The 14,910-nt window shown below is 39.8% G+C and overlaps 1 protein-coding gene and 1 long non-coding RNA gene across 13 annotated transcripts in view; one reads left to right on the top strand and one right to left on the bottom strand.

Annotated features, from left to right (window-relative positions):
• SLIT3 (slit guidance ligand 3) overlaps positions 1-14,910 on the bottom strand; it is a 512,565-nt gene that overhangs the window by 342,813 nt on the left and 154,842 nt on the right. The window lies entirely within an intron of this gene.
• The window catches only part of LOC308177622, a 109,724-nt gene that overhangs the window by 68,601 nt on the left and 26,213 nt on the right, over positions 1-14,910 (top strand). The window contains exon 2 of the long non-coding RNA XR_013939274.1: positions 1-14,910. This exon is cut by the window's left edge and continues 29,199 nt beyond it; it is cut by the window's right edge and continues 26,213 nt beyond it. This is a non-coding gene — a long non-coding RNA (uncharacterized lncRNA).

Raw genomic sequence — 14,910 nt, 5'->3', positions numbered from 1 at the left:
TGGGAACGAGCTACCCAAACCCCCGCCTGCTGTCTCTCACAAGGCTTCCTACATATCACATGTTGCGCTGTGCAGTGACTATCCTGCAAGCTCCTGCTCGTTACATTTTAGGTTTAATTACAGTCTATAACAACATTTCATTGAGTTCACGTCTGCAGGAAAATACAATATTTCACTTAGTAACTGACACAAATGGAGGAAAAAAAAAAAAAAAAACTTTTATCCTTCAAAATATCTGAAGCCTAAAACTGCTATTCCCAGCTGTACTAGCTTCCCTGCCTGCATTTTTAGACTATGACAGATATGACATAACAATACTTAACTAGGAAAACATATATTTTTTTTTAATACATGAGAAAAATTATTAATTTTTTCATTATTTTTCTGGTAGGAATACAAAACATTGTATATAACTCTGGAAGAAAATTCTTAATACGTTATGCAGTCAGTGGTGCAGAAACCCAAATAATAATACAAGAACAGCAGGGATCGGTCTCTTTCCACACAGGCTTTAAGCATTCCAGCTTCAGGAAGTGCCCTAATCATAACCCATATAATATTGTATGAGTACAAAAGTGAGATTAGAAAGGATGTATACAGACTAGCATTAAATTTTGGTTTAAAATATGTTGAGATATCTACCATAAAAATGGTAACAATCAATTGGATTTACCACAAATGTCAAACATATGCTTCAGCCAAACCAAATCCTATCATAACTGCATAAAACATGGGAGCCAACCCGTCCAATTTTATATAAAACTGTTAATTCACAAGACTTGTGATGCTGTCTAAAGGAGCTCTCTAAAGCAGCATTTATATTTTGCAGAAAATTAAATGAAAATATAGCACATTCCCCACAACGCAACTTTAAAATAGCTGATCCTTACAGGATAGGATCTTGCCAAAAACTATGCTGAAGCCTAGAATAGTTTGTCTGGTGCTCTCGTTACAAAAAGCTGAGCCTTCCACGGAGCCTCCTCCGCTTGAATTTAGGGACTTCAGTTTTCTCAGACAGATCCCTAAAGTCTGGGGGTGCTGCTGCATTGCTCTGGGCAGGTTTTTGCACTGAGACCTGTATGCACGTTACGGCGATGCTCAGCCATAGGGGAAGAGCAGCAGCTGTGAATCCAGAGCATAACGCGGCATCATAGGTTTACACAGATATGCTGCTGTCATTATACCCACTTACACACTCATGATCGTGAGGCAACATATTGCCCTATTTTGTCTGTGCTATAATTGCCTGACAAACTCTGTTTTCTCTGCAATCACTAATCTGGTGGTGTGCTATAGCAGTAATAGCCCAAATTATGGCAAAATGGCTGACAAGAATACATAAGGACTTTTATTAAGTTATTTATGATAAAAATTTGAAAGTTAAGTTGCAAGTCATCAGCATCAGCTGCTCATTTTTCTTCTCTTAGGAAGCATTTGAAGTATTTGGTTTCCATACCATTCCCACTGCAAACTAACTATTTTTCTTTCTTGGTGCCAGATCCAGCATTCCTTGAAGCCTTTGAGGATTAAGTCACTTTTAGACTTGATCCCACACAGGAAAAATAAAACCAAAATTAGCACAGAAAGCCAAGCAATCAATATTTTAGAGAAAGCTTTGTGAATGAAATAGAAAAGAAAAAGTGCAAAAGAAATTTCAGTAACGCATAAAAAACACATTTGAAAGTTCTGATAACTGTGTTCATGGCTAGCAAACATTTCTCCTAGATGCTTTTCCAATTCCATCTTGCCAATGGTATGACATCATGGTCTAGGAATCTCCAAATTCCCACAAAGGGGGGCTTGCTTTGTGCATTGTTTATCAGAAATAATAATAATCACCTCATAGTTGTACAGCATCACACCCAGCACCAAAAAGTTATTAGCTAGACCTCTCAGAAAAAGCCTTAGTATTGATTTTCAATGCATATCTTATTCACCAAATTATTTTTCAATCTTGGCACATGTAAGCCTCTAGGTTTTTGAAGTTCTCACATCCATTAGAGCTTTAAAGTGAAAGCTTTATTCGTAAGTAATGATTTGATTCCAGCAACAAGAATTTTATGAAAACCACTTCTGTGAGATTAGAAGATCACCAAATGGCTTTCAGCATTAACTTTCCTTCTCCACTTTATCTAAAGCAGACATCAGAGTTCTGTGAGAATCTCCTTGAGCTGAAACATATCTCATGGCCATGGCCAGCGGCAGGATGGGCTTGGGACGCTAAGAGACAGTGACCCCCTTGGCAACACAATCAAGCACCTGGCTGGCTTCTGCTCTTTCTTCCTTCTTTGGCCCGGAGTGGAAACTGACCTGTTTTCTAGCTGCATTCCTGGCAAAATAGCGGGGACTGTTTCTGAAATCAGGGATATGGGACAGAGATAACCCTGTCACGTCTGCCTTAACTGTGGGAGTCTTCACATTAGGAGCTTTCTGCTGACTCTGGCTTTGTTACCCAGTATCACAGATACTCTTCTTTATTTTTACTTGGAAATAATTACAACTTTACAACTCTAAGTAAAAGACTGTTTCAACTGCACACAAACACATGACGTTAACGTTGGATTCTGCAATTCTAAAGGCTCATTAATGGGATTATCAGAGCACAAACCATGTCTTGCAGCTTAGCACTTACGGCTTACCATTAAAAGCTGCAATAAGTGTTTATAAAAACAATAACAAAAAAATTTGGAATACTTCAGTTCAGAGGGACTACATATTGCTAGTGATACTTATATTATTTAATAAAAAGCTTTTCTGCTATTACTCCAAAATCCATATTCTAGAAACAAAATTAAACTGCTGTTTTACATAAATAGCATTTGCCAGCTGATGACCTAAAGAGAAGGCTGCACAGGAGATGATGATGCTGATGCACTGTTGCAAAAACAAACCAAATGAACTATAAATGTGGCAGCTTGGAGGCTGGAAGACATCTCTGCTTCAGCTATGATAGTGTAACACAGTTACTGAGCAATGCATATTCACTGCTGCGATAACAATATCAAGAGGTACCTGCATCACAGGCACTGCTCACCCCTGTTCATCAGACTGAGTTAACAAACAATTTGGGTGGGCTGACTTCAAAAGAAAATTATAAGCAGATTGTTGCTTGTCTTGAATTTGAAGGAGCAAGGCTACCTGTCTTTCGCACCACCCAAGGGAGCGACCTGCTCAGGAAATAGGAAGGAAAAAAGCCTCGGACCGAGGAGGAGCAGGTACACAAGCAGCTCAACGCCATTCCTGACCTTTGGCTACTGTGGGTGATAACAGGTTTCCACTGGAACAAATGTCCCAAATGGGAACTTATCACCCAGCTACAAGCAAAGCACATGTTCCCAGAGTTGATTTCTGTTAAATATATTGCCCTAGCACTGCACAGAGACAGACTCAGAACGTTGCAGAACGAGGTGAAGCATTCTTGTACAGATACAGTTTGATATCTGGAGAAAGGGAAAAGCTTTTCTCCTAAATCACCACCTAACTTTTGGAAATTGACACTGCTTTAACACAGATTACCAATTCAACAGATTTGTTGCCATATGCTGAGTGAATCACTGATCTCTTTGATAAGGCAAAAGACCTACTGGAAGCAGGAAAGGAAGGAAAGAGGAAATGTACTTGTAAATGGTTTCTCTCTAAATTCATATTCCAAGCATTTATTTTGTGTGTGTGTGCATAAACCTGTGTTTCAGATTGAAAAATAAGTGTCTTCTGCTAGAACTAAACAGAAGTATAACTTCCTCATAATAATTCTATTTTTCTTTGAATTTGATAACTGAAAAGACTAACACTGTACAAACTCACAAAGGCCCTTACATAACAAGTAGCATATGGTCCAAATCTAACCTACCATCAGCTATAAGCTTTCAGCCTTCAAGCCTCATAAAAAATAAATAAAAAACGGTCTGTAAAACTGCCCTCTCCAGAAGTGTGTAACAAAGCTACCAGAAGTTTGCACGTCCCACATTATTCTATAGGCAGACATTCAACTATGGGCTACTGCGCTGCATAGTATCGAAATCTTTATAGATACTGCTGGGAACACGGCCTTCACACTCGAGCTGGGTAAGGTGCTGTGCAGGCCAAATTAGGTAGAAAAAAATATATTTTAAAAATACAATGGCACAACACGTAGAATGAGATGCTGAAAAATTAGATCTTCACAAAGCTGTGACAGCTGGCAAAATAGGAGGAACAGGGTCAGTCCCGACCCACCCAGGACTAGGTGCTACCCCTCACAGGCAGATCCCGAGGCTGCAACATGAAACCGCACTGCTGGGCCCAAGTGTGCTCTGCCTCTTGGAAGCCACTGAGCACAAAAGCAGGCCCATAAATCAGAACCTGCCCATTAACTCAGAGGGAATATTCTGGCATTGAACTGTTTTAATGGCATAAGAGCTAAGGCGTTACTCGCCATTACAGCAATTTCAGGCATTCCTTCCTGAATTCATTTAAGGCAGAATACAAATTTGTTTCTAACCACTTTACGGTGCATATCCTCATTTAAGCTCTGAAAGCTTCTCTTATTTCCCAGAACTTCTGCGTAACAATTCTGAAAACGATTGTCTTTTTTGCCTCAGCAGATTTTTTTTTTTTGAGGTGACTTAAAAATCGTGTAAGTTAAAAAAAATGCTTTGCCCACTAACTGCCATTCCCCTTATTTGTTCTGTATGTACATCCACTGAACTATCTGAATTGTCTGGCTGTGGCAACCAACTCTAATGAAATATTTAGAAAAATATTTCCCTGCAGGCACAGGTGCAAATGGCCAAAACAAAGGTCTCTAGTCTAAATATTTAATAAATACAAAACCATAATAAACATGACTTCATTCACCATAATTTTTTTTCCTGTTGCTTTGACAAGGGAGAAAAATAAGTCTTTAGATTTCAGTGTCAAACTGAATTATCCAGAAAATGAAATACAGTTTACAGGATACATTTGTAAATGAAATCACAGATATCAACGATTTTCCATCAAATAGAACAATGACTGCTTTAGGTAACAATGTACATGGATTTCTATCATGATTTCCCTTTCCACTTAGCATTCCCTTTTCTTAATCACCTCCAATGCATTTATACATACAGAAAACTACTAAATTGATTTTCAATCCAAAATAATATTTACCTTTAAAGCTGGAGAGAGATCAATATAGCTCACCTATTCCCATAAGTGGAAGGATGGAAAAATGAACATTCACTTAGAGAAATAACACTCCTTTATTATTAAATATTTATCATTGGTCTTCTAAGAGACTTGAAAGCTGAATCACAGTGAAAGGCATTTTTATTAGTGACTAGATAAGAAACGTTTTCATTGACAGATCCAGTACTTGCCATTAGATATTTGTGTCACAATAAAAAATGAGTTTCACTGTTTTCTACAGACATATTATTGCTGGGGCTTTTGTCCTTTGTTTAGTTATGTTTCCCTTAGTTCTGTTCATTTGTTGGTTGGTTTTGGGGGTATTGTTTTTAGTTTTGTTTTACTGCGCAGTAGGTCCTTTGTCTCCTCCCATATATAAACTGTGAAACCTTCAATTTGTGACCATTGCATCTCATTCCCCTCACACGCCCCTCCCACAAAGCCCCTGGCTCTGGCCCACAGAGAGCCAGCAGGCTGCTGTTTGGCCCCGAAGTTGTCTCTTCTCCAGGGTGGACAAACTCAGCTCCCTCAGCATCTCCTTCCTGGGGGAGCGCTCCAGCCCCAGCCATCCTGGGGGCCTCCACTGGCCTCGCTCCGCTTTAGTAATGCCTTCTTTGGAGTGGGAGGGCAAAACGAGGCCCACTTTCACACGTGGTCTAACAAGTGCAAAATACAGGTGAAGAACCACCTCAGTTTAGTGATTATGCTCCTGTTAATGCTGTTCAGCACAGTGTTAACCTCTGTCATTGGCAGGGCACACAAGTGACTCACATCCAGCCTTGTGACCACTGGGACTCCCAAGTACTCTGCATCAGAACTCCCCTGAGCAGTCAGCCCCAGCCCGTGCAGGCTGTTACGCTATCCTGGGCGGGGGGGAACTTGCTAAAAATCCAGGTGGACAGTGTCCACTGCCGTCTTCTCAGCCACAGATCCAGTAACTTCACCACAGAAGGCGGTCAAGGTTGGTCAAGAGTGATTTACCCTTGGAGAACACATTCTGGCTGCTGCCAATCACCCTTTCCTCATTCACACACCCAGAAATGGCTTCCAAGAGAAATGACCTCTCCCCTGACCCAGACCAGCACACTCTCAGTCAGTGTCTCACCCAGTCCGTGGAGGTGCTCCAGGCACCTGAGCTGTCCCTTCACACAAAAAGCAGCCTCTCCACCTCCTCTTCCTCCCCTGTCTTTACAGAGAACCCTCTTTCCATCCCTCCAGACACAGGTATAACCACTTGAGCTATCCCACATCTTAGTTACTCCAGTGGTGTTAGAGTTCTGCCTCCACTGACAGACTTCATTCTGAAGCAGAAAGCAATACTAATCTTACATCCCACACAGGCTGAGAATAATTGAGTTCCTGTATCCATTTAAAATCTTCTTGGTAAGTCATGTTGCACATGTAAGCTTGAAACCAGTACATTTATAAATTACTTACCAAACCTAAACTATCGAGGGATGCTACACAAAGCTTAACATTCTACCAGTGTTCTACTGTGCAAGTTTGGTGAATCAACCAGAAACATAAATAAACCTCAAAGTCCTAAGATCCCTAGAAAATCTTCATCGCTTGTGGTTTCTGGAAAAAGCATAACTTGTTGGACTACTACTTTTTTTGGTTCATCAACTTTTCTGTACCTTGGACACCCGCAAAGAGACGAGCTCACTTGGTTGCTGAGCCCGAGTTAAAATTCTGACTGTGATTTATGAAGCAGCAAGCTGTGCAAAGAGGCAGTCCCCTTGTGAATTTTCTCTTAAGCCATGGAAAAATATAATTATAAGGAATAGATGTTAGTAGGCAACTGTGGTCTGATGGTTCAATTATTGCTTTTACTATGGCATGCTACCTTAGCACATCATCATATGTTAGAATTTCAGCAAGAGAATCAAAGTTAAATGGCAAGTTTTATTTATACATTCTAATTATGCAATTAATAATCTCAGTGCAACTGTTATAGTAATCATGGCAGACATTTGCTGTACACACACGAGGGGATCACACAGAGAAATCTGTAATTCTATGAGAAGCAGAAAACACCTTTCCTCTCCATAACGAAAACAGAAATCTGTGTTAAGGCCATTTCAGGCGCTCTGTGCAGGAGATAGCCACTGTAAAAACAACACAACAGTTTCACGTCCCATTACAGCCAGGCACCCACCTGAGACTGGATGGAAAAGACTATTGTTCTTAGACATCTCCAGCTTTTGATACTTGAGTTACCAGTCAACAGAAACATGAAAGTACAGGAGGACATGGGCTTCTGTTTTCAAATGTTGCTTGCAGATAGTTAGAGCATCAGATGGAAGAACACACCAAGCTCAGTTAGTAAAAAAGAAAACAGTAAGTATGTTATTTATGAAACTCAGCTGTTGACCTTATTTGTCTGATAGGTAAACAACTACTTTTTTCTTAGTTGAAAATAAGTGTTGACACAGCAATGAAATTTTACCTGAGCTAGAATGTATTACACAAGCATAACCTCCAGCCTAGGGGTTATAAAGATCAAACTAGTCTGACCTTAGCAAAGGTCAACAGGTAATAAAATAGCATTCAAATGAGAGAAGCTGTAGCTAGAAGATGAGGGAACAACAACTTTTAAATGAAGAGCCATTACTAAACGAATACTTGGGTTTCATGAAGAGTTTAATTAAAATTTACATCAGCTACTTAAAGAGGAAGTTAAAAACAGCTGAAAATGTTTTTCTCCAGTTTATTCTGCAGTATCTACAGAATGCACTAAACCAAGCAGTGGCACTTGCTTCAAATTTACTGTAGAACGGTCTAACTTGGTCAGCAGCAATATAGCCCAAAGCCCAAATGTCCTTACAGACATTTTCCGGAAGCTTTGAACATTACACATAGCATGGTCTACTCACTTACGTGCACGCGAGCCTCAAATCTGCATGTAGTATACTGATAGAGCCCATATAGGTATTTATTTATGCACGCCATTAGATTGCATGGTGATATTTTAAAGATAATTCTGTTTAGTGAAATAACGATAACAAAATGATCTAAACAAGTAACTATACACTCTTCAATTGACACTAAATATCTAGTATTGCTATGCCAGTAATGCTGCACCATCCTAATTTAATGTATAGCCAAAACGAAGAAGCAACAGAGGACACTGAAGGCAAGCACTGGTTAATCATTCATTTAAGAGCAAGCTTACCACACGCAACCAGACCCAAATCAAAAGCACGTTCATATTTCCATGTATTGTAGAAACCACCCTAATATAGAACAGTCACATTTTGTGATGCTAAAATTTCTTAGATATCAAATTAACAAAAATGATTTTTCAAATAACAAAAGGATTAAGATAAAAATCTCAGAGAAAATAAATACTATCTTTTCAATAATACCTAAAAAATGAGAAAGGCCAATACAGACTGAGGAGCAACTTGTGAAAGATATACAAAGCAGTATTATATCTATTTTCATAGCCTTTGAAAGCAGGAACTACCAATGACACCTAAGCGCAGAAAGATAATAAAGATGCCATAGATGCAGTGCTGCTAAGACTTAAGGCCATAGCAGAAAAGTTAGGTTAAATGATTACATTGGAGCTGAGGAAGTTCCCACTCTAGACCCTTTGCTTAAAGTGGGTGAGAACCAGAGGAACTGCCAGGAATGACAGGCAGAGGAAGGGGCCTCAAAACAATTCATAAAATTCACAGCAAAAACACCTGGAACAGCTGTCATCCAAAGAACTGCTCTGACACAAGGTGACAAATATCATCCCTTTTTCTTAAGCTGCCTCAGCATAAGATTCACACATGAATCTTCCCAGCTGTGTTCATTTCTTCATAACTGGCATAACATTTCTCCATTAACACCTGCAGAGCAAAACTGACTACAATAGGAACCAAACAGAAGGCAGCAAATGTGGAGGCAATACTCAAAAGCACCTTAGAGAACAAAAGATGGACTCCTAAAATCTTTGTGTTTATTTGAGACTGGTATTATCAATTGGGATGAACAGACTCATATACATCCAATACACTGCAGACCTTCTACTGTGGTTTCTATCAAGTTCAGTGTTATCTGAAACTGTACGAATTATTTCAAGGAGCCAACAAGCATATTATTCAGGGTGACCTTGCTGTCATGACACATTTTAATTTCTGAAAAGCTTTCTGCAAGGTCCTTCACCAAAGGCACCTACAAGGACTAAGTTGCCATAGGATAAAAGGAAAGGTTCTCTGTATGGATGAGGAATATTAAAAAGGCAGGACACAGAAGATGGGAATAAATTGGCAATTTTCATAACAGGGAGTTCACAGTGTGGTTCCAAATGGAGGGTGCTTGGACCTGTGCAAGCTAAACTACTCATAAAATGCTTTGAAAAAAAAAAAAAGGCATATTAAGCAACAATGTTTGTAGAGTCAGGTTTTTTGATGTTGTAAAAGCAAAAGTTCCTATATCATACATTAACATGCAACTTCTTGCCAGAGAACGTTGTGCAAATTGCAATATAGAATACTTCTCAAAAACAGGAAGGCAAACATTTCTGGGAAAAATCCTAATAATAATTAAAACAAAACAACTTGCAGGTACTACCTGCATGGAATCTCTTCAGTATGGGGATGCCAGAAAAGCTACCGGCCACATAAACACATTGCTTGCTTGCCCTTGCCCCATTTGACACACAGCTTGCTGGACCAGAACGATCTCTGGTCTGACCGCTTGGACAATTCTTACAGTTTTGTTTGCTCAATAAAGACTTAGCCACACAAATCATCCCTGATAGCAATATACTAATGGGCCAATTAAGCAAAACAAAATAATGTTTGAATCACTTGCTGATTGTGGCATACTTTGAAGTATTAACCACAATTATGTTTCGAAGTCAGCACTTGTAAAAGATGTTGTAAGTTTAGGAAAATATGTTTGAATCCTTTATTCACTGAAACAGGTATTCTTGATATGCCCTAATATTTTTATTAAGAACCCAAAAGATGGAGAGATTTCACCAACCAAACTTATTTGCAAATCACCTACACATTGGGCATGGGAAGAAACACATAGCAAACGGAACCTTGCTTTAAAAATTAGTGTTTTATTTTGTTGTTGTTGTTGTTTTGTTTTTCTTAAATACTCTAGAATAGAATTAAAATTCTGGTTCGAGGTTGAACTGTGAACCAAAAGAGACTCACTTTCCACTTGAAGGTCATAGGGGACAGATGTTGTAAACCTTAGCAATGCCCATAAATCTCATGATGTGAGGGAAAATGGGAATAAATGATTTTCCTATCAGTCTTTATTACGGCACCATTCTGATCTCTTGGATCTGCAAAGCTATCCATCATCACCATAACTTAAAAATTGTAAATTACACACCAAGCAGCTAAAGATAAAAAGAGAGATGGAGGCACTATTCAAACCGCAAAAGGCTTGCCATGCAAGTGAGCAAGAAGACAGATCAAATGCGTACATGAAGTTAATGGACTTAAGGAAGCAACAAATATAGGTCAGCGTGACAGGAAGTGTTTTTAGCATATTAACTGATAGCCGCAGAGATACTGTTGTCAGGAAACACTGCAAGAAAGAATTTAAAGGACGGATACGGAGGAGCAAAATGAAGGGGCTCTGCTGGTATTTACAGGGGATTCCTTCCCAATACAAGAGCAGTGTGTTAAAAAACAGGGGTGTTAAAACTTCTCAGAAATGCAGGAGATGAAATCTTGTATCACCACAAGCTAAGCGGATGAAGGGAGGGGGATTGTTCCCTCAGGTCTGAGGATGGGATCTGAAGCTGAAAACAAACAGCTTTGGCATCGCATGCTTCCAGAGACTCCATCTCCCTGTCGCAGCAAATAAATTGTCACACGTGAACCAAAAGATCTTGAAAATGACCTTTGCAGTGGCATTCTGAATCACCACCGGAAAGCAAGACTGCATCCTTCAACCCCAGAAAAATGGATGCCGCAATAATAAAGACAAGAAATGATCAGTCCTAACCAGTATTTATCAATGTGAACCTAAATAAAAGGTTGAATTGACAAATAACATACAGAAATAAGCAGACAAAGATAAGCCATGCATGGCGCAAGTCTTGTCTGCTCTTTTCTTTTGGCTTGGTAATGAACAGAGTCTACAAATCCTGAACGTGCGCTACTTACACTGCATGCTTTTTATAGAAGTAGGTCAGTGGCCTCCAAAACAGCATGTTTCATATATATATATATATATATATATATATATTTAGATACTTGTCTTTTTAATCTGTACCTGAAGGATATTCTCACATACAGAATCAAAGCTGAACACGGCTCATTATACCTTCCTACAGTGTGCAAAACTCTAGGATAGAGGTCTCTTTGGTTTCGTAATTAAAACTGAAAGACGAACCCTTCTTTGTGGAGTCTCGACTCCCAGCTCCAATTTCAAACCATTTACCTTGATGTTTATTAAAATCTCAACATGTCCAAAGTATTGAATTACTCAACACTCAGCAGCTGCTTGACCTCTCATTTAATCTCCTCCCTAGGTGAATACCCAAATTGAATTAAATGTTTACTAAATACGTGACTCAGGGCAAAAATCTACGCCAGTTCTGAGTCTCATGTTATGAAGTCAGTTGTTGGTGCCTGGCAAATAAGGAATTCAGTTTTCTTTATACAGCAGGTAGTTTGGCTGTAAGAAATATAAAACAATATGCCAAATTCATGGCAGAATAAACTGAAGTGAAACTACTTCTGAGATTAACAGCTTCTCTTAGACCTTAGTTAAGTGGCTTGCTAAGCATTGTTATTTTCAAGTTATATTAGCAGTTTTCAATACAGAAGTTTCTACAACTTCAATAGCAAACGTCCCCGAACGTATCAGCATCTTTACTTAGCCTGTTCCTATTAAAATGGCTCTAACCATGTACTAGCATTTTATATGGTTAAGACTTAAGTCTCAAGTCCACTGCTACAGGCATTCTGCTTTCCTTTCAAGCTTTCAAATGAAGAAATACCAGCTCTGAGAAATCTGAATTCTTAAGTTCACCAGCTAATTTGCCTCATTACATATATATCTACACCTTTAAATAATAATAAATAAATAAATCAGAGAGAATATCAGCTACACTTCCTTCCCATAGGCTGAATTAACTGACAGTGGTATGAGTAAGGTGAAGGGTTGCTTTCTGTGACAGTGTTCACTGCTCAGCAAAACTGAAGTCCAGAGAGCTTCCTTTTGCTTGGATTCATTTTGCTGTTTGTAAGATCCACACTAGTTGCTGTATTCAGGAATGACTGAGCCATACCTTTAGTTACCCTTTGCTGTTCTCCATTATACATAACAGCGAACACAAGTTCTCCTACAAATCTATGTGCTTCTGGCAAAGCTTACCGAACAAGCTGGGACACTGCTCTATATCCAGGCCCACCTGTAGCAGACCTCTAAAGCTGTACCAGGAGTACATTTTGGGAGCATTCTTCCTTTATTATTTTATGCACATTGTAATTTCTTCTTTATTCTGTACATCATCAAATGGAACGTGTTACTTCAGTCACTCCTTTTTAATCCCAGACTGGCACTTGTCTCAAGTGCATATGCTCACAGTCACCCTACCGTACCCATATCCATTCCTGAATTGCCACTGAAATGCACCAGCAGCTACATCAAAGATGGTGTTTCAGAAGCGGACCAAAATCCCAGACCACAGCATCTATTCGGGCAGCTGACAATGAGCTATGTGCTGACATAAGTTAGGTCCTCTATTCTCCATGCAGGCCAAGAGCCTACTGATAGTCATGGTACTACATAATTGTATACCCTCAGATCAAAGTAAACAACTATTCTGTCTTTTGGTTTGTACGCATTTCAACCTTATGAGTAGAAAAGCTTTACTTGAAGTTGTTTGCCAAGTCAACATGCCTAGTTCCTTTCTCCAAATCAAATTTCAAGCTAGCTTGCACTCATCAGAGGCTTTACTTATAACATAGACACATATATCATGGCAAAAACAAGGAATAGAACAAACTAAAAGATAATAAAAAAAAGTGCATGCATGCTAACCAAATGAACTGAAAATGGATCACCAGCATCAGGTAACTCATGTGACAGCACCTCCCAGAAAACCATTAAGTATCTACTTGGTACAGTGTCCCATATCTCTTTAAGAAATTTCCCAGCTCCAGTCAGAGACCTGCTGAGTTCTGTGCTCCTGATGCATCACATTTTATATTGACTAAATTTAATTAACCAAGCAATGCCCTTTACCCAACATTTGACTTTCCAAGGAAGTCACATGCCATGTGAATTCTGAAACAAGATTAGGAATATAACAAACCATACTAACAAGAAAGCCAGTAAACATGGACAAGGGGAAAAAATTGAAACTATCGAAGACTCAATGGTTTGGGCTGGAGAACCCAAAAGAATACCTCAAAAGAATATATATATATATATATATATATATATATATATATATATATATATATATAACATTTATCTACCCATTTGCTAGCTTTACTATTTATTGAACTTTTATTCCTTTCACTAGCCAGGTGCCTGCAGCCGCCGGATGGATGAGCAAGCACAGGCACCAAGTAAAGCCCAGCTGCCTCCCTGAGCTACCCCAGCTGGGGTACTCTGGCATGGGTACCGCTCTGCGAGTCTCCGTGGGGTGTCTGCTCCTGCAGGCTCCGTCTGTCCTATGACCTCTTTAAGTGCAGAAACCCTTATCCTTTCTCTCACTCTCCCTGTGTCTGGAAAACAAAATATTTAAATCCGAGGCAAAGCTGGTCACGAACTTGAAAGAGACCAGGACTATTAAATGTAAAGTTGAACAAACACATCTGTATTATTTAAATGAGAACTTCGTTCTTTGAACTACATTGACAAGTCTGTCAAAATGATGCAAGAAATAATAAAACACACTGAATTTCAGACGCTTCTATTCGGAGAAAGCAGTAATTTAACGTGCAGGGAATAAGCAGATTCATAAGCTGGGAAACTAAATCCCCATGTATCACACTAGCAATTTATCTTAACATAAATCACCACAACAGCAACTCTATGTTTAATATATTACAACGCTATTAATAGGAAAGCAATAACCCATGGAATGAGATTTCAATATTGTAAACTGGGCTAATGTAGAGGTCAACAGCTCTTGGCAGCGGCGATAACTAAGGAGATGCAAATACATTTGGTTTTTCCTCTCTGACTGTAAGAAAGGAACAACCGGGGCAAAGCCCCTCCAGTTCCCCACCAGCAGTCAGCAGCCACATGAGGCTGACCCTGTGCATGACTACAAGGATGCCAAGTGTACAGATCGCAGTGAGACGGGGAAGGGACACAGAGCAGGCCTGAAGACAGGCAAGAAACACAAGGACACTCAGAGGAGGAGACAGAGCTGCTGTCTCCTGCAGCGGTGCTGGTCTCTGACCCGTAACTGGGGACTTCTCGGGCTGCAGGGCCAGAGGCAGCCGCACAGCAAAAAGCCGGGCACCCAGCATATGCAGGCGGGACCCAGGCCAAGCATTGAACCATTCCAGCCTTGGTTTTGCTGGAGCAGAAAGGTGCGGGGCCCAGGACACTGTAGTGCATGAGCCCTACCATGCCCAGCCTGCCCCATCGGCCCACAGCGACCAAAACACCATGCAGGGGACAGGACCAAATGCCACCCCTGCACATAATTCCAAGAAAACCAACCAACCTACGTTTGACAGCAAAAAATTACCAGCCATGGCAGATGTAAGCACACACCACACTTCTCACATGGCCACATTATCTAATCGGTCTGCAAAAGACATTAGGTAT

The sequence above is a fragment of the Anser brachyrhynchus genome (genome assembly GCF_964034855.1).
Source record: "Anser brachyrhynchus genome assembly, chromosome: 14".
Taxonomy (NCBI): Eukaryota; Metazoa; Chordata; class Aves; order Anseriformes; family Anatidae; genus Anser; species Anser brachyrhynchus.
The sequence above is the reverse complement of the archived record's forward strand: the minus strand, read 5'-3'. Positions and strand labels throughout refer to the sequence as shown.